The sequence below is a fragment of the Lygodium microphyllum genome, chromosome 7, assembly GCF_053477565.2.
Source record: "Lygodium microphyllum isolate KBCC chromosome 7, Lygodium_microphyllum_v1.1.10, whole genome shotgun sequence".
Classification (NCBI taxonomy): Eukaryota; Viridiplantae; Streptophyta; class Polypodiopsida; order Schizaeales; family Lygodiaceae; genus Lygodium; species Lygodium microphyllum.
In genome coordinates, this window is record NC_141141.1 from 1,931,441 (window position 1) to 1,952,965 (window position 21,525).

Genomic DNA, 21,525 nt, shown 5'->3' on the forward strand with positions numbered 1-21,525 from the left:
CCAAATATGGGATGAAAGGCTATAAGCCTATTTCAGTTCCTTTGGAGTAGAATGTGAAGCTGAGCACAGATGCAGGTGAGCTTCTAGAAGACCTTACTATGTACAGACGCATAGTAGGAAGTTTGATTTATATGACTATTACCAGGCGAGATTTGAGCTATGTTGTTGGATTGGTGAATCAGTTTATGCAGGCTCCAAGGAAACCACATTTGGATGCGGCTAGACGAATACTCAGGTATGTGAAGTCCACATTGCAGTATGGACTATTTTATGAGACTGGGGTTCAGATACAGTTGCATGGATACACTGATGCTGATTGGGCTGGTAGTATTTCTGATAGACGATCTACCAGTGGATATGTGTTCTCTTTTGGGAGTGCTGCAGTCACTTGGAGCAGCAAGAAACAGCCTACAGTTGCCTTGTCGAGCACAGAGGCTGAGTACAGGGGTGCAGCAATGGCTGCATGTGAGGTAGCTTGGTTGCATAAGCTACTTTATGATATGCATTAGTTTACAGATGGACCAGTTGTCATTTATTGTGACAACATGAGTAGTATACACTTGGCAAATAACCCAGTCTATCATGCTAGAACAAAGCACATTGAGGTGCATTATCACTATGTGCGAGAGAGGGTTTTACTAGGTCTTATTGATCTAGTTTATGTCAGCACAGAGGATCAGGTAGCTGACATATTCACGAAGGCATTGGGCACAGAGAAGCTGCGCAAGTTCAGAGACCTGCTTGGTGTGCAGGAATTGGGATTGAGCTCGAGGGGGAGTGTTGAGATATCGAGCTCCACTCGTGATACGCCAGGGTGACCGTTGTGTATTTATGTCACCGACTTGTCAGTTGCAGACGCGATTGGTACACCGCCCATGAATAATAGCTACATGATAGCTATCCTTATCTACTCTAGTTCGTGGCTTAGTTAGTATGCCACCTTAGTTAGTTGAGTTTGGTTTGAGACCCATATATAGGGTTCTTCTATTTCTTTGTACTTGAGTTCTTTTGGCTTACACAACTAAGAAGAGGAAAACTGTTTTCAGTCTCCACCCTTGTGTGTCTTCCCCCATTGTGCAACCAAGATAGCTTCAAGCGAGACTCCTTCCTCTCCCACAATCTTGACAAGCGTCGCTTGGTGAGTGGATCACGTAAGGACTAGGCAGTCTAGGAATGCCTGTAGGATTTATGTCCATTCTAGGGATGGATGGTTTCATATCGTTAGGCGCAAGAAGAGCCAATGGGCTCCCCTTCCAAAGAATGGTTGCAGCCTGATCGCTAGGTAAGGTTGGCTATAGGGTTGCGAGTATGGAAGTCTTCTTGGTAGTCTACAATGCGCGACATCATGGCCGAACCTACCGCAGTTAGCACAAGGTCTTGACCTAGGGTCTTGACACTCGGCCAACAAGTGGTTTCCACCATAGTACATGCAGTGGACGTGCAGGCGCATTGGTCGTCTCAACATGTCTTGCAACTTGGCTAATTCCATCTTGACCTCAGTCAAGCCTTGGTCTTTCTCGGTGGCCTTTCCCTTATCTTGGGACGGTGGGGTTGACCGCTCACTAGAGGCTGACGTTCTCTCTCAGCTTCGCAAGTTGGCCTCTTCTTGATTTGAGCTCCTGGAGCTCCGCTCTTTCAACTGATCATCAACTCTGATGGCTTCCTCAAACACCCTCGCTACCGCGTCCCGCTGCAAGCTCGAATTGCCTGCCAAAGCCTTATACAACTCCTCATCTTGAATTCCGCTGATGAAGACAGTCAAAACTGCTCTGTCAGTCGGTCTAGTGGGATTCTCTTAAAGAGACTCCTCACATGGGTCACCTAGTCATGGATGTCCTCCTCTTTTTGCTTAACGTTCATCAAGCGTACTAGCAGGTTATCGGAGTATCTAGGATCGGCGAATCTCTTGACGAAGAGATCCTTGAGATTATTGAAGTTGGATCGCTCTACAGCATCTAGGCTTGTATACCACATCCTACCCTTGTCACCTAGGCAAAGCCCGAATGCTTGCAAACATTGAGTTTGGTCGTTGAGGCCGTTGGCTTCGCAGACTTGCTCAAACTGCTCAACAAAGCTGTATGGGTCGTCCTGAGGTTGGTACTTATTGAGTTGCTTGGCAACAATCGGTATTTTGACCTGGCTCTTTGAGCCTTGGTTTGCCCCTAATCCTGTGAGCAGCGACGTCACTAGTGTAGTGGCACTCTGCTCTACTGCTATATTATCGAGCAGCCACTTCATGAGAAGCTCGCTCAACGTCAAGTCTCCCTCTAGTGCTCTCTCATGGTCTATTCGGTTTCGGCCAGCCAAGTTCAGCACTCACTGCACCTCATGCAGCTCCATGCTTTGCCTTTGGCTCCTAGCCTGCTAATCCCTATTGTACTTGGCTATGCCCTGCATTGCCTTGCGGGCTAGCCTTCTCTCCTCTTCTAGGTCTACGATGATTGGTGCTCATACCGAGTGTACGCGTTGTAACTGCTCACCAGCTGTTGGATAGCATCTGGGAATACACTCAAATCAAGCTCCTCATTAGACCGATGGTCTGAGCTCTCTTCCATCATGGTCGAATTTTTGCGCCCCACTATGCTATCGATCAGGTTGAATAGTCTATATCTTGGGTCCTCCTATTGGTGGGTTCCTTGAGTGTTTTATCTGAGTGAGTTCCTTTGGTTGTTGAATACAAACCTCAATTTATGGTCACTCGGTGAGTGTGTCATTTCTCGTGTACTTATGCCCAATCAGGCTTTCAGCTTTCTTAAGTGTACTTCAAGTATGGAAATTCAATGTGAGTGCAGCAAGGAATTCCTCAGCGTCTTACACACTCTCGCTTGTTTAGGCCTGATAGGCTTGTAGGTCCATTTTCTGGCCGTTTTGTCATGGTTTAGGGTTTCCTCATATGTTATCTTATTCATTTTTGATCGATCAGGTTTTACGGCTCAGCGACTCGCGTCTAAGTCCTTCGATCTTGCAACTTCCCACTTCTAGCTGCTAAGCGGCTGTGCGCTACAATTTCTCTTGTTACATGTGCTAGAATTAAGTTCTGAGCGTCCCAAGGGTTTTGACAGTTTGCGCTGCTGCGTATTTGCCGGGTCAGGTCAGATTTCTGAAAAATTTGACAAAAAGTTGCACTCGGATCAACTGGTCCAAATTGCAGGGTTTGAGTAGGTCACTCGGACGGGCCGAGGCACAGGGCACTCTTGGAGTTCCTGGGTTTGACTCGGATGGTTTTGATTCAGATAGGGCCGAATGGCAAATTTGGACAAGGTGATTCAAACGGGCTGAACGACGCTTGGCGGAGGGCTGAATTTGGGATGTGGTCAAGGGTCGAATTTGAGATGTGGCCGAGGGCCGAATTTGAGACTCGGATGGGTCACTCGGATGGGCCGAGGCCGGATGTGCCATGTGGCAAAAAGCTTTGACTCGGATTGTCTGAGGGCCTCGATCTGAGGGCAGCCGAGTGGGCCGAGTGACAAGGGCCGAGGGCCGATTTTGGGACTCGACCTTGGAAAGGCCACTCGGATGGGCCGCGAACACGGCGCGCATAACCCGTGTGAACGTGATTTTGATCATTTCACCAAATGTCGGTCGGCGCCATGATCATGCACTTCCAGATCCTATCTAGGGAAGTAGAGGGAGAGATTCATATACCTGAACGGGCCGGTAAGTGCGTCGGTGATGCGATCGAATTGATATGGTTGGAGCTCTCTATCTCTTTCTGTCTCACTCTCTTCACACCACACTAAAATGGCACAAATGAGCTCTCCCCTGGCCTCCTGGCTCTTATATGCCTTCCCAAAAGTGGCGTTGATGCCCCCAATCACTCACTTGCCAATCTTAGGCATCACTAGCGAGCATTTTACCCATTTTGCACAATTTTTGCCATGTTTTGCCCTGTTTTGAAACAATAAACCCTACCCTTTTCTGGTTCGATTTCCTAACTCTAACGTACGCTAAATGCAACAAAGATCGAAGGCAAAAAACTGAAATAGATTCTCCATGCTTTCCAATCATCAAACAACCAAAATATCCCAAAATACTTACTTGTTTTGAAGATCAAAAACACCCAAACTTCCTACCTATCTCAAGCTCCATTTTGGGGATGAATCCCCTACTTCAATGCTCAATATGAGGCATGCAAGTGCTCAAGCTTGAATCCGTTGGTCCCGGCAATGGAACAAAAATATGGAAACTTTTGCTCAACCACCAAGACCCATGGACCGCTTATTGTTTCAAGCGTTCCAAGCGAGCTCTAATGGCTATCTCTCACCTAGCCAACGCATCGTCGATCCTACGAGTGTAGTGAGCTTACCTTGATGCTTGATCGAGTACCCTCCTCTCTCTTGCACTCCGGTAGCTCCACGATTCTTGATGCTAGCTCAAGCATCGTCAAGCCTCCTCCATCTTCAAGCTCCATCCTCCATAGCCACGCACGCAAGAGAAGAGAAGAGAAGAGGAGATGGTGAAGAGCTTCATCCTCTTGGTCCCTCATTCCCACACACACTCACTCCCTCACACTCTCACACTCCCTCTCTCAAGAGCACACAAAAGCAAGAAGGAGAGAAGAAGAGAGGAAGAAGAATACTCTTTTTGCCACACACCAAAGTATGAGCTTCTCATTCACTTTTCAACTTTATATACAAAACCATAAATCCCTTTTGGGCTTTCATCCCCTTTTTCCCTTTTTTACATGGCCAACCGTAGCCTAGGCCCTTTTTCCCATTTCCCACCACTTTAATTTCATCCTATTCCCAACTAATGCGTACAATTTGCACACGAGTGAGCCTGGCGCTCTTTTACAAGGATTCGGGAGCGCTTCCATATTTAATGGTGCGTCTTTTACTCTTTTGTTGCCTCGTGGCGACATTGAGACTTTCTGAGGGTTGTGCCTGAATATTTAAATGTTTCAGGGTCTGTTTACCGATCAAGGCGCCTTTTTCTGCTTTTATCCTGCGCCTTTTTTGCTATTTTCTTTTTTCTGTTTCCGCTCCTCTGGCTACGGAAACCATAGTAACACTTGAGGATACTTGAGCTAGCATCTAGGATTGTGGAGCTACCGGTGTGTATGATGGAGGAGGCAACTCATTTCTGCATCGAGGTAAGCTCACTACACTCATAGGTTTGAAGGTGTGTCGGCTAGGTGAGAGATAGCCATTAGAGCTCACTTGAAACACTTGAAACACTTGAAACAATAAGCGGTCCATGGGTCTTGGCGGTTGAGTGTGAGTGCTCTCCACACCCACACTTCAGGACCAAGTTTGTGCATCATCGTAGGTGCAATGCTATATGGCTTAGGGTGCCCTAAGTATAAAGTAGGGAATCAAAATGGGATAGGGGGTCAGGGATGGAGCCGGCCCTAATGAAAGCCATCAAACATTTCTAACTTGAGGTCTCCTAAGTGTAGTGTGTTTTTATTTTGGGCCACTCATTGATCTAGCCATTGCATAGATATTCTTGCTGGTGTTGAGGTCAAAAAAGAGTGGTGAGAGGTGGCATTCTTCCGAAGTAGGGTCTTGTCTTAAAAACCTCCCACTAAGTAGATGCGGCTTGCTGCCCCTTTTCAAAACATGGTCACGTCTCTTTAGCCGGCCTTTGCCTCTCTTCTCCCTTGTGCTCTAGTGGCTCTACTTCTTTGGGTCCTGCAAGTTGTGGTTGGACGTGCAACCCATGTCTTAGAGCCTTGCAGGTGATCTCTAGCTTTTTTCTTAATGACGCAACGACCTGCTCTTCCTCAGATTACATGGTGTCCCCAAGAGAGTGTGGAGGAAGGCACATTGTGTTAGAATATCAAGCTCTCGTTACTCTCAGTCAGTCTATCTTTATGTGTGTGACCGGATATTAGCTGGACATAGCTATACACATGTGTGACATTCAATAAGTCGGTGTAGTCAGTGATTTAACCATAGTTGGTCTTGGTTAGTTATACCTATGTGTGTAAGTCTCTTTCAGCGTGTATGATGGAATAATAATGAAAGAAGAACAACAATGAGCTGAGGCTCATCTTCTGCTCCACTCTGTCTCTCTCCCTCTCTTCCAACATGGTATCAGATCTTGAATGCTTGAAGCATGAAGTCTTGGCAGTGCATCAAGTCATTAGATATGAAGAAAATGTCATTAAAGGAGACTGTGCCTGCTTTTTTTTTTTGCAGAAGCTATATCTTGCTACAAAAATGGTTTTTGGAGAAACGGCCTTACCATCTTGATCATTTTGATGTGGTCTACAACTTTGCAGAAGAAAGCTTTTTCAAATTCCTCACAGATTTTGAGATATTTAGCACACACATGTGCAGACTAGTTGTTTACTGTAGGAAACAGGCAGGCAACCATTATTATTGAAAGGTATGCATTTGCTCATGTGAGGTTCTATGTTTCATGGCAGAGTGGAGACTTGTCAGGAAGCTTCAAGGAGCATTTTTTAGCACATTTGAGTGCTCATCTTCATCAAAATCAATATGAGATGCTGGTGCGTGATGAGCCCAGACCCGCGTGATGGCGGTTGGCTGTATGTTGATGTCAGATCTCTCCAAATGATTGAAAACTTGGTCTAAAGCTTGTGTGGAGCCTTTGTGGAGTATCCCTGAGAAATACATTTTTGCTATAAGCATCATTACATGAGAGCTCATCTGGGAGCTTAAAGAATTGATTACACATCTGAAATAACAGTGGTCTACTATAATATTCCCTTTAGTTGGTTAGTTCAAAAGTCAGTTAGTCAATTAATAAGTTAGTAAGGTTACTAACTAAAGTAAAAAATTAACTAACATTAAAAACTAACTAACATTAAAAATAAATAAATAATAAAACCGAGAGTTGTAACTCGATATTTTTATGAATTAACAAGGACAATAGCCATGTCCCTTCATTGAAGTTATAACGTGAACAAGAGAGATGAGCTATATTAATCACTAATGTTAATGTGCATAGTAAGGATGGTCTAAAAATATTAGACTTTTGGACAATACTAGAATATTTTAAATATTATCCTTATTAAAAAAAAAGAGATATGGAGATTTCTAGAACTCGATGTCATTTAAAAGAAAAGACAAGTAATGTGTTAGTTAGTTTGAAAATTTTATAAAAAGAAAAATAAAGAAAAGTGATTGGCGAAATCGTGCGCGCCGTGATCGCAGTCTACAGGCAGTAGACAACACTTCGAACATAGAAAAGATGAAGGAGTGAACTGAGAGCTTTCTAATCAAGTGTCTTGGGGTTTTACCCCCCTTTCGGAGCCAATGGAACCATTAGATTTATGATTTGAGCATCAGATCACTGATCTTTCCAAGATCCCCCTGTTGAGAAATAGACAAATGATGTATGCTCCAAGAGGAGCTATCCTGAATCCCATATGCACAGTGAGGAGAGTGGAACAACTCAAAGCCTATAAAGCATTGTACTTGACTATGAAATGAATACAGTATCATGATGCTTTGTACTTTCAATTAAGTGTCTGTCATTGTCAATTCTACACAAGATTGTGTTTATGAGTCCAAGCTAATCTATCTTGGAACCTAATTCACTTGTGTAATAGTTTATCTCTACTTGTCCATGTCATTATGAACTTGGTCTTCATCTTTGATCCACCATAGCTTGTGTCATGTCCTAGATCCGCATCATTTAACATGGTATCAGAGCCCAGTTGGGCATGGCACAGCTCATACTCTGAATCTCCAGTCTCCCTTCACCTCTGGTAATCTCTAACCAGCCCACATTCAGCTCATATCTCCAGTCTCAACTTCAAATCTCAGTTGGACCTTGTGGCAGCCATAGCCAGAGTGCACCTACCCACCTTGGAGCACTTGGATCTCTCTCTACAGGCCATATCTTCAAGTAAATCCTTCTAGAAGTATCTTCCCTTGCTCCAAGCGCTTCACCCTATCACATCGGACAGCAAAATTAGCATCCATTGCAGGCAGCATTGCACGATCTCCAGAAACGGCACAGTCTGAAACTGCGTGACGGTTCGTACAGCTGCACGCACAACACGCAGCGCAATCGACACAGCAACCATAGGGCTTTTGTAGCCCATGACATAAGCTTCATGGCCATATAAAAATTTCTGAGAATGATCAAGTGTGTAATGCACACAGACCAAAAAACCAGGCTGCTACAGAAACCCTAATCCAGGACGCCATATCCAGAAATTGGAAGCTTGGAAACCTTCTTCTTTTTTCTCATTACCATCATCAACAGTGATTTTGATCACTGAGGAATACTCTTTGAAGCTCATTACTAGTCTGGAAGTGTCCAAGGAAGCTCTGAAGCCACCCACGAAGTTCCTAAGAGGAAGCAGATCAAGTACTGACTAGTATCCATTAATACTCAACTAGTATCAATTTGACACTGATTCTCTTGTGTCTCTTGCCACATTAAAATACAAATTTTTGCTGGTTAACTGAAGATTAGCAACATGGCAGAGCTTGAGCAAATAGCAAAGTTCAATGGAGAAGGCTTCCATGCCTGGAAGGAAAAGACCATGTATCACCTAATGCGGAAAGACTTGTGGGACCTGTTTGAAGATGATGTAGATAACAAGAAGGAAGATGATGAAGACGGGTTCGTTGAAGAAGAACAGTTCAAATCCAAAGAATGGAAGAAGATGAATAATAAGGCACTAGGCATCATTGCCTGGGGACTAAGTGATGACGTGTTACATCATATATCTGGCATTAGAAATGCTACAACCACATGGGAGGAACTTGATAAAATGTTTAGTACTCAAGCAAAGAATTCAAAGGTAAAACTTCTCATGCAGTTTTATAAACTGGATATCAAAGACAGTGCTTCTATGACCATACACATTAATAAGTTTAAGAGTTTAAAAACTCAAATTGCATCTCTTAAAAAGAATATTGAGGAAGATGAAGCAATAGCCGTACTGCTTGCAAGTGTAAACAAGGATCCATATGAAAATCTTGTGTCCACTTTGAGTAATGTTCCAAGCCTCACACTTAAAGATATTGAGCACTCACTACTCGATGAAGAAGGCAAAGTAAAAACCAAGAATGCAAAAGACAATGTCTCATCATCTAGGGAAAATCTTTTGTACACCAAAGGAGCTGCTAGACCTAAAGGAAGAGGTCGAGGATTCATCAACAACAATAACAAGGATCGGATTACATGTCACTATTGTGGTAAGACTGGCCATGTAGCCAGTGAATGTTTCCACAAGAAGAGAGCCCAACAATTGCAAAGTGATCATCACCAAAACCAATACATGGAGGAAAAAGAAGAAGAAGAATATGCTTCCACTACCATCAACAACTCTGACAGATTGTTTTGAAGAACTTTCATTGTATCTCTCATATGTTAGTGAATTTGATTTGTACAACCCTTGCCAAGATGTAAAGTCTCAAGTTTAGCTTGACTAGGCTGCCTATGAGCTAGTCTTCCGGGCCATGTCATCATGAAGGGGGGGCAAAAGCCAGCAAGTGTAGGGACTCATCATTTGAGGGGGGGTGTTGAGAAATAGACAAATGATGTATGCTCCAAGAGGAGCTGTCCTGAATCCCATATGCACAGTGAGGAGAGTGGAACAACTCAAAGCCTATAAAGCATTTTACTTGACTATGAAATGAATACAATATCATGATGCTTTGTACTTTCAATTAAGTGTCTGTCATTGTCAATTCTACACAAGATTGTGTTTATGAGTCCAAGCTAATCTATCTTGGAACCTAATTCACTTGTGTAATAGTTTATCTCTACTTGTCCATGTCATTATGAACTTGGTCTTCATCTTTGATCCACCATAGCTTGTGTCATGTCCTAGATCCGCATCATTTAACACCCCCTCCACAAAGAGCTCCTCTTCTCAGCCACAACACTTCTTCTCTAATTTACTATAAATAAGAGGCATGGGGGGTACTTGGGGAGATATAAGGAGACCCCGAGAGGCTGCGAGAGAGAGGTAGAGGAAGAGAGGAAGAAGGATACTCCTTCAAGAGACTGCGAGAAGAAGCTAGAGAGAGAGAGAGAGAGAGAGAGAGAGAGAGAGAGAGAGAGAGAGAGGAATATAGGAAGAGAGTTAGCTCAAATTCCTTGTCTCGATCTTTAACTAATCCATATTCTCTTACACTCTCTCATTTCAAATATATTCAACCTTTCCTATCTCTCAAACCACTCGTGGACGATGGCTCCAAAGCGACGAAGTGGAAAACCCATGGGGACCAATGCAACCTATCAAGCAACGGGTATTGCCAATGATATGGGAGTGCGCGAGGTTGCAGGAGTTGCCACTACCAACGGAACATTGGGTGTGGCTAATGCGAGCGCGAGTAAAGATGAAGTTCCTAATGTCATCATGCTGCCATATCAGGTTATTCATTACTAGATTATTATTTTTCTATATAAGATAATTACATAAGATATTAGCTTCCATATTCTTTACTTACACAAATTGATAACTCATCTAGAAAACATATTAGTAAAGAATAAACAATTAATCACTATGAATTGCAGCTAGATTAATTGAGATTCTAAGTCATAGAATCATGTTAGAATTAATTGCCAAAGGTTATTGTACATATGTCTTTATGCGCATTCGATATAGTTACGGTCAAATGTGACAAGGTTAAGAATTGACTAGAGACGGTTATAGAAACTGAGTGTCTTTTTAAGAGTCCTATAGGTCATCTCGTTGAGTTATTGACACAATATATTTCTTTATGGGATTTTGCTTATATTGGATAAGTGAACCCAAATGGGAAATTTATGTCTTGCTTAACATGTCATAAGACATGTACTCAACACTTCTTTATGGGGAGGAGAATCCTCATTAGAATGTAAGGTTACCTTAGGATAAGGTCTACCTTGGCTATGTGAAGCTGTGAATTACATGTTGGGGTGACTATCATTGCATCATTTGATATACATTGAAAGGATTGTTTGTGCTAGAGTCTAGATCTATGATTGAATTTATTTTTGAATAGAATAAAAGCAAGGATCGCGCTAGGCTACCTGCAAGCTAGCGGCGAGACCCTACTCCAAGGGGGTCATGATTATTGCTACAAGAGGCTTGGATCGGGTCCGTAGGTGAAAGGTCTGTCAGTAGGGATAGTCTTGGATAGTAGGAATTGTAGGTGCCAGAGGGGGACTCTGGCTATAAATCTTGCATTGTTCCAAGAATTTGACGAGCCCCTTCATGACCCACGATGTGATCCTCGAACCCTAAATACTAGTTATGAGGGTGGAATCTTGGTGGATAGAATATCCTTATGGAATTCTATGTATCTTTTGTTGGGATGGAAATATGGAAATTGTAATAAACTTCCAATATAATAAAGAATTTTTCTTTACTGTTCAAATTGTATGCATGTTGGTGAGATAAATTATGTGAAGGAACCTATGACTTAATGGACTAATTAAGAAATATGATTGTATATGTTCTAATAAATGTATTATGTAAATAAAAAATTAAAGATGACCCATCATAAGAGGAAAGTGGGTGGGCGTAACCATCGACGAGTTTGTCCAATGGTAGGGTAGTCCTGATTAGTTGGGAGCTTTTCTAAATCGGTAATAGAAATAGGAAGACGGCAACTACTTGTTAGGTAGAACCGACTTGCATTGTTTTAGGGGGCCAGAATGGGATTTTGCCTTATGGGCAGGAGGGTTGGCGTATCGCACTCCCCTCCATCTCCCATTCTCTTTGAACTAAGTGCAATGGCAATTCCGCTTCAGATCGAGTAATCTTCTAAAAGTGGGACTCGAAATTACTGACGCTAGCTGGCTGCTAGGAGACCCATCCGATTTTAGGAACCCAAATCTTCAGGTCGATCCTAGTGGGTTTGGCTGAACTCTCCCATTGCTAAGTAGACTGGGTAGGGCCTAAGTGACAAACCCCATGATGTTCCAAGGGAGCACCGGGTGGCATCATTTTCAGAAAACCTATTGATGGACTACTAAAAGGTGTGCCGTGAATTGAGACTAGTAGACACCTCACAGTTGGTATTAGAGCGCACGTTAGTAAGATTACAACGTAAGCTTAAGAAAAATATTTTTTAAAGCATAGCCTAGGACATGTTTCCTTCTCTTTATTAATGTATGTTTTGAATTATGGCAGAGTAATGAATCTTGAAAGCGATTCTTGATCTTTCGAGTAATGTTTATGTCAGCTATGCATTCATCCAGTTTTACCTGGAGAATTCAAATGATGCGGGTACTAGATCAGTTGTACAACCCCTCGCCTCTATATCGTGAAAGACGGTGGATGATTAGCAGAGGATATTGCTATATCGATGCAAGCCGTCTAGCTTATCTTCAAATAATCTGAAAAGGGTAAAATGGATGGAAGATCTTAAAGTTGTCAAGATCTATCTATTTCATGAGGCCAGTCTAAACTCAACCCTATATACTAGAGGCAAGAAGATCAAACTAAACCAATATATATATGGGAAATTTACGAAGATCCTTCCGGCTGACAGAATAAAAGTCATAGGTTGCTCTAGCCACCGCAACTACAAAAAAGATGGATTTTCTAAACTCCCTAAAAAATATAGATTCCTAGATATTTACTCTTTGAATCCAAGTTACTTCATAAAGGATGTATCAAAGTGTCATACTTAGATTGTAGTAGGGAATCCTTTCCTGAAAGAAAATAAGATGAGCCTGTGAGCCATTTGAATAATGTATTTCCTTCCATTTGATTACCTTGTATATCCATTGTAATAAAAGATAGATTGATACTTTATCAATCAGAGAAATAATGCAACCTTTTTTTTTCTTAAAACCTCTGAAATTGCAACTTAACTTTAGCATGGGAAGAGAGTTTTATTTGAGAATTGTTTCAATAAACTAAGCGAGAGATAATTTGAGTATTGAACTCTATTATTGATGCTGTATAGACTTTGTAAAATTTAACTTGCGAATTGTTGGAAATTTTCCAAAATCTCACACCCACAATAATTCCCAACGAAGCTTAAGAGAAAATGAATCTTTTGAAGCAAGTCAAACCTCTGGAGTTTGACGGGAAAGGTGAAAATGTGGAAGCTGATGCAGAGATTTGGATCTAATCTATGGAGGATTATTTTACTACTGCTGGAACTATTCTAGCCAACCAAGCTATGATAGCTAAGCTAAAATTAATTGGCGAAGCTCAACTTTGGTGGAAGCAGTGGTGCCAAGATCAAGGTGTCCCTGAAAATACCATTACTTGGGATTTGCTAAAAGAAGCTATAAGAGGAAGGTATTTACCTCTAGCTTATTGCACCCAAAATATGAATGAGTTCTTCAATCTGAAGCAAATGGGACTGACCTTGGAAGCATACTACTCCAAGTTTGTTTCTCTTCCTACATATGCACCCCCCATGGATACTGTTCAACAAGTGTCCAAGTTCTATAATGGGCTAAATTATCCTCTGAAGAATCGTTTGGAATCAATGCGTCCCATAGACCTCCAAGATGCTTTGATTCGATCTACTTCTATTATGCAAGAAGTACAATCAAAGCCTAACAACAATAAGTTCTGGAGCTATAATAACCAGAACAAAGGAGGATTCAAAGGCCAAGCAAAAAGAACCCAAGGACCATTTTACCAAGGATAGAAGAAGAAGACAAAATCCAATGCAGTTGGAAATTTTGTTCCTACATAGGGAAACAGGGATGGTCCTAGGTCCTTCCACTGTAATGAGACAAGACATTTCATGAGAGATTGTCCAAAGCGTGGTAGGAACCATCACCAAGGCCAATTTCAAGGTTAAGGCAAAGCTACCCAAGGCCGTGGTCAAGTAGCTATGGCAAGAGGAAGAACGTCAAATATTACCCTAAAAGAGACTAATAAGGAGGAAGACCCTATTATGGAAGAAGATATTGAAAAAGCAACTATTAATATTGCACTCCATAGGAAAGGATCAAATTGTCAATATTTGGTAATACAGACACCAGCTAGTCACCAAGGTAAATCATTTAAAGTTTTGATTGACTATGGAAGTACACACTCATTTATTTCACCCAAGTATACTAAGAAGATAAGAATAGATACAGTAAATGCATCAAAGCTGCTTGTGGAATTAGCAAATGGAAAGGAAGTACTTTCTACATAGCAAACTGCCAAGGTAGAGTTTAACCTAGGAGAAAACCTTTCAAGTATGAGGTTCAGAGTAATGAATTTAGGAGCCTATGAATGTTTACTAAGAATGGATTGGCTGATTTTCAATGATGCTCATATCCATTGTGGAAAAGGTCAAGTCACATTTCAGGATTTGAATGGTGAAATAGTAACTACACAAGGTGGAACAGGGAAACCTAAAGTTCAATTAGCAAAATCTTCTCGAATTATGAAAGGCTTGAAGAAATGATTGTTGAGATATCGAGCTCCACTCGTGATACGCTAGGGTGACCGTTGTGTATTTATGTCACGGACTTGTCAGTTGCAGATGCGGTTGGTACACCTCCCATAAATAATAGCTAGATGATAGCTATCCTTATCTACTCTTGTTTGTGGCTCAGTTAGTATGCCACCTTAGTTAGTTGAGTTTGGTTTGAGACCCATATATAGGGTTCTATTTCTATGTACGTGAGTTCTTTTTGGCTTACACAACTAAGAAGAGGAAAACTGTTTTCAGCCTCCATCTCTGTGTGTATTCCCCCATTGTGCAAGCAAGAAAGCTTCAAGTGAGACTCCTTCCTTCTCTCCCACAATCTTGACATGGTATCAAAGCCTTGTTCATGGTAAGGAGCTCAAGAAAGCAAGCCAAGCTCGCGGTGTTCTGGTAAGAGGAGCAGTGTTGCTTTCATTTTCTGTTTTGGGAGCAAGTATCTGTAGGCAGCACAGTCGGAAAGTGTAGGAGTGCATTGTCTCAGGTTGAGACGCCCTTCGCAGTGAAACAAGAGGGCAGTATATACTGCGGGCAAGGGCTTTAGCCCTTGGCGACCCTGTTTTTTTTATTTGAGGCCATTTCGGGGCCTGTTTTGGAGGTGGAAGTTTTCTGCACGCACTCAAGAAAAGGCCCTGTTTTATGCTGTGCGACCATTGTTCTACAGGTTGGTGAAAAGTTACCACAGAAATTGCATCGTATGCTTGTGTGCAGAGACATTGGGAGTTACAGAATCATCCTTGGTTCCTGTTCATGCAAAATCCTCACGAGGAAGTGACTGTGTGGTCAAATACCACTTTCGCCAGTTTTGCAGATTTGCCCTTGTGAGGGTGAAGCTGTGTTTTTTACAGTGACAGAATTTTTTGCAGTATTTTGTAATGGTGTCTGATTCTCTTTCACAGATTGTAACTGAAAAGCTTGACAAGAACAACTTCCAAGCATGGAAGTTTAGAATGACGAATTTCCTTATGGGAAAAGGATATTGGAAATTTGTTGCAGGAAATGAAGAAGAACCAGTTCTTCTTGATGTTCCCAATCAACAGCAAATGCAGGAATTCAAAGCATGGCATGAGAGAGCCAGGAAAGTTATGTACTGGCTGTCTATTAGTATTTCAGACTCTATGACTGTGCATATTCAGAATGCAAGTACGCCAAAGGAGGGATGGAATACTTTGTCAAAAATGTATAGCACAAATACGCAAGCCAGGAAAATGCAGCTCAAGCAAGAGTTGCATAATGTGCAAAGAGAGTATGAGCATCAATGACTACCACATGAGGTGATGAAGATTGTAGATGCACTTGCTTCCATTGGGTCACCAGTGGAAGATGATGATTTAGTTTCTGTGACCTTGAATGGTCTAGGAAAGGATTATGCACAGTTCCGAACATCCATTTCCGTCCGTGAAAGATTTCGTGATTTTGAGGAGTTGATTGCTCCTCTAATTTCTGAGGAGCAGAGAAATGGTGGTGCATCTTCTTCAGGAGGAACTTCAAAAGAAGCTGTCTTCTACTCAAATGCTGGAAGAGGTAGAGGCAGAGGTAGAGGAGGTTGATTTAGAGGCCGTGGTAGAAATCAGAATATGCAGCAAACTCAAGAAAACTAGTCCTATGGAGAGGACAGGGTAACTCTAGAGGCAGGGGGAGCCAAAGAGGTCGTGGTGGATGGCAAAGAGGCCAAAATGCAAACATCAATGTTGAATCCTACTACTATGGTAAAATGGGTCATATGGCTAAAGACTGCTATAAAAAGCATAATGACATCATGAATGGAAAATTGCAACAAGGGAATTATGCATCTTCTAGTAGACAGGGTGATGACATAAATGAGCATTTGTTTATGGTGCAGCACATGAACAATTCTGTGACAAGTGTAGAAGAAAGCAACGATGTATGGTATGTTGACTCAGGTGCATCAAACCACATGACAGGTCATGTAGAATGGATGGAGGATGCAAGGAAAATGGAAAAACCAGGATTTATGGAGATTGGTGATGATACTGCACATCCTATTGTGCAGATTGGAAAAATTCCTTTGTCTATGCAGGATGGGAAAAAGAAATACCTGTCCGATGTATTTCATGTCTCGAATATAGCCAAGAATATGGTTTCTATTGGTCAAATGGTTGAGTAGGGATTGCAGGTCAGATTTAATCCTCATGGATGCTTTGTTGAGGATATGAAAAATAAAGGTCGCTTGGTAGCAAAAGGAAAGAAGAAGGGCAGAATGTTTACGTTGGATGCAGACATGCCTGAATTGAGTGCAACAATGTTTACACATGGGACCGGTGTAGTTGCAGATATTGATATTTGGCATAAATGCATTGGTCATGTTAACGTACAACGACTTAAATCAATGCAGGCCCAAAATATTGTTGCAGGATTGCCCAAATTCAAGGTTGTAGAAATGCATAAGGTATGTGAAGCCTGTCAGTTTGGAAAACAGGCAAGGAAACTATTTCCTAGACATGTTCAAGAGAGTAAGAAGCCATTGGAATTAATCCACTCTGATATGTGGACTACTAAAGTTGCATCTCTTAGAGGCTATCATTATTTTGTCACTTTTATTGATGACTATAGCAGAAAATTTTGGGTGTATTTTATGAAAAAGAAAAGTGAAGTTTTTGGGCACTTCAAAACTCTTAAAGCTATGGTTGAAAAAGAAACAGGCCTGCAGATAAAATGCCTAAGGTCAGATGGAGGGGGAGAGTACCTCTCAAATGAGTTTGCAAGGTTCCTGCAGGAGCATGGCATAAAGTAGCAATATTCTTGCAATCATACCCCACAACAAAATGGAATTGCAGAAAGGAAAACAGGCATATTGGAGAGGTATCTCGTGCCATGCTCAATGAAAAAGACCTGCCAGATTTTTATTGGGCTGAAGCAGTTGCTACAACAGTCTACATAATGAACAGGACTCCCACTGCAGCAATACATGGGATGACTCCAGAGGAGAGGTATACTGGTAGGAAACCAGATATTTCTCATTTGAAAATTTTTTGTTGCATTGCCTATGTACATGTGCCAGATGAGTTGAGATCCAAGTTGGATCCAAAAGCTGAGAAGTGCATCTTTATTGGTTACTCTCTGCAGCAAAAAGGGTATAGATGCTATAACCCTTCTACTCGTAAGTTTACAGTGAGCAGAGATGTTTTTTTTAATGAGATGAGTAGCTGGTATAAACCAGTAAATGTGATTTATGATGTAGATGCACAAAATGGTAATGCTGTACAAAATTCACAGCAGCAGTCACAAAATATTAGTGGACCTGGAGCGTCCTCTAGCAGTGGTTCACATTCTTTGCCATGGACAAGTAGATTGAGATCATGAGAATCTTCTCAAAGCAATGCAGATAGTGGTATGCAGGTATCACGAAAAGTTAAAGAGAAGGTTGATCAACCCATGTTTGATGTGAATGCATGTCACTCATATGTGGATGGTGAATCCAGTGGCTTAGAACAGAGCATTGATGATGAGTTAGGTATTCCTTCTATTGTTACACCTGGAGTAAGGAAGACCAGGGATGTTTTGAGAGCACCTAGGAGTGAACCTACTTTGCGCAGGTCTACCAGAGCTAGGTATCCTGTGGATAGACTGAAATATGATGGATTTATAGCCATTCACTATGCATATATGGTCAAAGTGATACAGGAACCAGAACCCACTTCTTTTGAGCAAGACATGGGAAAAGAAAAATGGGAGAAAGCCATGGATGAAGAAATGGATGCCTTGAAAGCAAATGCTACATGGGAGTTAGTACCTTTGCCTAAATGTAAAAATGCAATTGGCTGTAAGTGGGTTTATAAGGTGAAGCACAATGCAGATGGTTCTGTGAATAGATACAAGGCAAGATTAGTAGTCAAGGGTAATGCACAAACATATGGCATTGACTATGAAGAAACATTCAGTCCGATTGCAAGGATGGCAACCGTAAGAGCAGTCATTGCTATGGCTGCATCAAAGGGATGGTCTTTACATCAGATGGATGTAAAGAATGCCTTCTTGCATGGTGATTTGCAAGAAGAGGTCTATATGGAGCAGCCACCAGGTTATGTGCATGCTGTTCATCTTGAGTTTGTTTGCAGGTTGAAGAAAGCATTGTATGGCTTGAAGGAAGCACCTAGAGCATGGTCTGACAAGATATGACAGTATCTTGTCACTATTGGCTTTCAGATTTCCAAGGCAGATTTCTCACTTTATGTGAGAAAAACAGAGAAAGGTATTATGCTACTTGTCATTTATGTTGATGATTTGATTATGACAGGTGAGAGTGATGAAGATATCCTTTATGTGAAAATGCTATTGAAGCAGAAGTTTGAGATGAAGGATTTGGGAGAGCTGCGTTATTTCTTGGGCATTGAGGTGATTAGATCACCAAGTGGGATACTGCTCTTGCAGAGGTAGTATGGATTGGACATGCTGTCCAAATATGGGATGACATGCTGTAAGCCTATTTCAGTTCCTTTGGAGCAGAATGTGAAGCTGAGCGCAGAGGTAGGTGAGCTTCTGGAAGACCCTACTATGTACAAACACATAGTAGGATGCTTGATTTATATGATTATTACCAGGCCAAATTTGAGCTATGTTGTTGGATTGGTAAGTCAGTTTATGCATGCTCCAAGGAAACCGCATTTGGATGCGGCTAGATGTATACTCAAGTATGTGAAGTCCACATTGCAGTATGGACTATTTTATGAGACTGGGGTTTAGATACAGTTGCATGGATACATTGATGCTGATTGGGCTGGTAGCATTTCTGATAGATGATCTACCAGTGGATATGTGTTCTCTTTTAGGAGTGCTGCAGTCACTTGGAGCAGCAAGAAACAGCCTACAGTTGCCTTTCCAGCACAGAGGCTGAGTACAGGGGTGCAGCAATGGCTGCATGTGAGGTAGCTTGGTTGCATAAGCTACTATATGATATGCATCAGCCTACAAATGGGCCAGTTGTCATTTATTGTGACAACATGAGTAGTATACACTTGGCAAATAACCCAGTCTATCATGCTCGAACAAAGCACATTGAGGTGCATTATCACTATGTGCGGGAGAGGGTTTTACTAGGTCTTATTGATCTAGTTTATGTCAGCACAGAGGATCAGGTAGCTGACATATTCACGAAGGCACTGGGCGCAGAGAAGCTGCGCAAGTTCAGAGACCTGCTTGGTGTGCAGGAATTGGGATTGAGCTCGAGGGGGAGTGTTGAGATATCGAGCTCCACTCGTGATACGCGAGGGTGACCGTTGTGTATTTATGTCACCAACTTGTCAGTTGCAGATGCAGTTGGTACACCGCCCATGAATAATAGCTAGATGACAGCTATCCTTATCTACTCTAGTTCGTGGCTCAGTTAGTATGCCACCTTAGTTAGTTGAGTTTGGTTTGAGACCCATATATAGGGTTCTTCTATTTCTATGTACGTGAGTTCTTTTTGGCTTACACAACTAAGAAGAGAAAAACTGTTTTCAGCCTCCATCTCTGTGTGTATTCCCCCATTGTGCAAGTAAGAAAGCTTCAAGTGAGACTCCTTCCTTCTCTCCCACAATCTTGACAATGATTACATGTTTACTTAATCAAGCTTAATAAGATAACTCAAGATGGTCATGCAAAAGAAGAACCATCCTGATGAAAAGAATACACCGACATATTTCCTGAAGAGCTAATTGAGTTACCTCTCCAGAAAGAGAAGTTGATCATGAGATCAAACTTGTTCTAGGAGCCGCTCTAGTGGCAAAGAGACCTTACAAAATATCTATTGTTGAAGCCATGGAACTAAAAGAGCAACTCAAGCAACTGCTAGAACAAGGGTATATCCGGCCAAGTAGTTCACCATGGGGAGCCCCAGTATTATTCCAAAAGAAAAAAGATGGAACTCTTCATCTTTGTATCAACTACCAAGGCAAAACCAAGTGACAGTAAAGAATAAATATCCAATCCCGAGGATAGATGAGCTTCTTGATTGTCTACAAGGAGCAAATATCTTTTCTAAGATTGATCTTCGGTGAGGATATTATTAGATTAGAGTCAAGAATGAAGATATTCCAAAGACCGCCTTCAAGACAAGTTATGATTATTTCGAATTCATCGTGATGTCATTTGGGTTGACAAATGCTCCAACTACCTTCGACAGGTTAATGCAGGACATTTTTAGACCTCATCTTGATGATTTTGTTCTTGTATTCTTTGATGACATCCTAACTTATTCTAAGGAGGAAGAAAATCATGAACCACATCTTCGCATTGTCCTAGAGACAATGAGAATACACAAGTTGTATGCCAAGAAGAAGAAGTGTGCATTCTTCAAAAGGAAGATTGAATACTTGGGATTCATAGTGTTTGCTGAGGGTATATCAATAGATCATGCCAAGGCCAAGGATGCTCAAGATTGGACACCCCCAACCACTATCAAGGAAGTGAGAAGTTTTCTAGGTCTAACAAGATGGTATAGGGTATTCATCAAAAACTATGCTCAAATTGAAGCACCTCTTACAAACTTACTTAAGAAGCAAGTTGCCATTAATTGGACGTCAATAGAATAGTCTAGCTTTGAGCAACTAAAGCATAGTTTGGTAACTACTTCTATCTTAAGGCTACTTGACTTAAGCAAGGAATTTGAATTTGTTATAGATGCCAGCTCTCTTGCATTGGGATGCGTATTAATGCAAGAAGGACATCCTGTAGCTTACTCTTTAAGAAAATTGAAAACCCATGAGTAGAAATATGCTACTCACAACCTAGAGTTATTAGCTGTGATTCATGCTCTCAAATTATGGAGACATTACTTGCTTGGAAAAAAGTTTTCCCTAGTCACAGATCATAAAAGTCTTAAGTGGACTTTTACTCAGCAGCCTGATCTTAGTATGAGGCAACGATGTTGGATCGAGGTTCTACAGGAGTATGACTTTGAAATTAAGTTCAGACTCGGTAAAGAAAATGTAATAGTAGATGCCCTTAGCTGTAAATCCTTCCTTAATGCTCTTATCACTAAAGAACCATCTAGGTCAGAAACTCTGGCTACAATGGTATCAATGCCAACTAATCCTATCAGTTGACCAAGGACAAAGAAAATAAGGACATAGACTATCAACAATTGTTTTGGGAAGTTTAGAATAAGGAGCAAGATCCCAAACTCAAGACTAAGTATTAGGAATTCTTTATAGATGAAGACGAAGGACTTGTTTATTTCAGAATGAGACTATGCATTCCTTCAAGTCAGTCTCTC